Here is a 2,802-nt window from a genome sequence, read left to right as displayed (position 1 = left end):
GGTAAGCACTGGAGTTCGGAAACACAAGTTCAGTGGATCCAGTCAACATGCTGCTCTGTGATAGAAAGATTTCTGCTCCTGCAAAATTTTAAGAAAAACCTGTACAGGGTTTGCATGAGTGGGAAACACCTTGAGGATGCTTAACAGTAAGTATATATATTCAGCACACATCTTTCAGTTTGTTGCATTGTGGTGGTGTATATGTTACTATGATGCTAAAAGTAAGGACATCAGTACTGTAAATACCAGTATTTTAGATTTCCAACCATAGTAGAAAGATATCAGCAGAGCTTGCAGACTAAGACAGACTAGAACGAAGGCAAGGCAGACTGGTTCTGAATATTTACCAGCTGAAAACCTAATGAATAACAGCAGAAAATAGTTAGATATAGTGCCAAAAGATGAAAACATTATGAATAGCACCAGAATATTAATAGATATAGTGCTGAAAGATGAGCACCTCAGATTGGAAGGCACACCAAGTTGCCTCCTCAAAGTACAGTTGACAGTCATGATGTGACTGGAGGAAAGCTGATGGGACACAACTCAAAATGAGGAGAAATAGCTGCAAACATCCATTCATAATTAGAACATGGAACGTAAGAAGTATGAATATAAGAAATTGGAAGCTGTCAAAAAAGAACTGGAATGCAAAAAGATCAATATCCTAGGCATTAGTGGGCTGAAATGGACTGATATTGGCCATTTTAAATTAGAAAACCACGCTATATTATGCCAGAAACTACAAATACTTCATCAAATGAACATTTCATGATCTTTTTGTTTTTAATGAGACACAGCCAATTTTATTCAAATGCTCCAAAATGTATACTTAATTAGTTGTTTCTAAAGCATATGCCACACTTTATACAATGTTTTTACTGTTACATCTTTTCTTTTTTTTCATCCTTTTAAAAACAGTTCTTCAGTAGAAGCCTGAGTTGCCCAGTTAGGAGCCTATGACTGACTATTTTGATTAAGTTTCTTCTCAATATTCATGGCCAACATCTGGCTTTTGGTCTTTTCAATCACTTACTGATAGGGTGAGACTGCATTGTTACCCCAAATCACATGATATAATTTAGAATCAGTCTTGGCCTCCAGCCTTGCATTTCTAATCAAATCCACAATCCACCTTTCAGCTTCTTCTGGAGTCATGTTCAGTTTATCTGGCAACAAGTTAATGCTGGTACACTAATGGATCCAACAGAAAGTCTCAAATATGAAAGAAATGGACGTTTTCAATGAAATCCTTAAGATAAGCCAACAAGAAGAAGTCATTCACAAGCACTGATTCACATTCCTTAGCTTTTTCTGAGACTCATCAAAGTCAAAGTTAATGTGTAAACATTCAACAAACTCTGTAATTGGGTCTTTGCATGTATAAGATTCCTGTTGAATCTTTGAGCACTTGTTGACCAGGTCTTTGAGCACTTGCTGGCATTTTTGAACATCTTTATTTGTTATGACTGCTGTAGTTAAATAGCAGAGAATATATGGACACATTGTCTGAGTTGCATTAAGATACTCTAGCTGATAAAAGATGAGATCAATGATGTTATTGCGGCCTTTGGGTTGGTTATAGAAAACAAACAGAGACCAGTGAATGAGCCATGTTTGTTGCTGAAGAGACTGGACTGGAGAACTCACAGAATTACTATCTATGTTCTCTTTTAACCATGCAAGGTCTTCCATTGCTGCATCCCAATTCTGCACTAAGATTTCAGAAGCCAGTTTCCCTCAATGTGAACTCAAAGTATTTCTGTCCGTTGCTGGAAGCAGCACTCTAAAAAAGTAAAGATATTCAGCTGCTCCTGAATAGTTCCTACATTCGTATTGGAATTTTGCTTACCTATAGAGAGTGTCTAAATATTCCTGCCTAAATCCAAGCTTGTCTGCCAGGTAGTCAATTAACATCTGACCATCCCTGGTTGAATGCATTTGACTTGTAGTTTCTGGATCTTCAAACATCTTCACAATTGGTTCTGTTTCTGCCTGAAGTTGTTTTAGTTGTGCAATGACTGTGGTTAATTTTTCTCTCAGCATGAGGAATATCATTAGAATCAAGATTCTTGTATACATCCATAGCAAAATCTACCATGTTGATATCACTAAGAAGAACTAATTTCTCTGTAATAATTCTTTTTCATTATATAACTCTTTTACTGAGAGAAACTCAAGCAGTGGAAAGACTAGATGACAATCGAAAAAATGCGCAATGTGAGTAGTCAAGTCGTACTCAGTCATTTTCCACCATCTTGCCAAAAGGAAAAGTCAAGATCTGTTTTGAAGTACTATGCTGTGTGTGATAGGATAATAACCATATGCCTACGAGGAATATCAGTTTGTGCTATTATTATTCAAATGTATGCACTAACCACTAAAGCAAATGATGATGAAGTTAAAGAAATCTATCAATTTCTTCAGTCTGAAATTGAGCAACCATGCAATCAAGATGTATTGGTAATTACTGGTGATTGGAATATGAAGGTTGGAAACAAAGAGGAAGGATGAGTAGTTGGGAAATATGGTTTTGGCAGTATAAATGATGCTGGAAATCACATGATAGAATTACTTATTCATTGCAAATATCTTTTTTAAGCAACGTAAAAGGAACTATACACAAGGACTTACCAGATGGAGTACCCAGAAATCAAATGAACTTTATCTATAAGAAGAGCCTATGGTAAAGCTCAATATAATCAATCAAAGCAAGGCCAAAAGCCAACTATGAAACATACCATCAATTGCTCATACACAAATTCAGGTTGAAGCTGAAGAAAATTGAAGCAAGTTCACAAG

General features: G+C 36.1%; 1 pseudogene; it reads right to left on the bottom strand.

Annotated features, from left to right (window-relative positions):
• Nucleotides 1–903: 903 nt before the first annotated feature.
• LOC102811129 lies at nt 904–2,247 on the bottom strand (annotated as a pseudogene).
• Between the last annotated feature and the right edge of the window lie 555 nt (nt 2,248–2,802).

The sequence above is a fragment of the Chrysochloris asiatica genome, unplaced genomic scaffold (assembly GCF_000296735.1).
Source record: "Chrysochloris asiatica unplaced genomic scaffold, ChrAsi1.0 scaffold00072, whole genome shotgun sequence".
Lineage (NCBI taxonomy): Eukaryota > Metazoa > Chordata > Mammalia > Afrosoricida > Chrysochloridae > Chrysochloris > Chrysochloris asiatica.
This window is presented reverse-complemented; position numbering and strand designations above follow the sequence as displayed.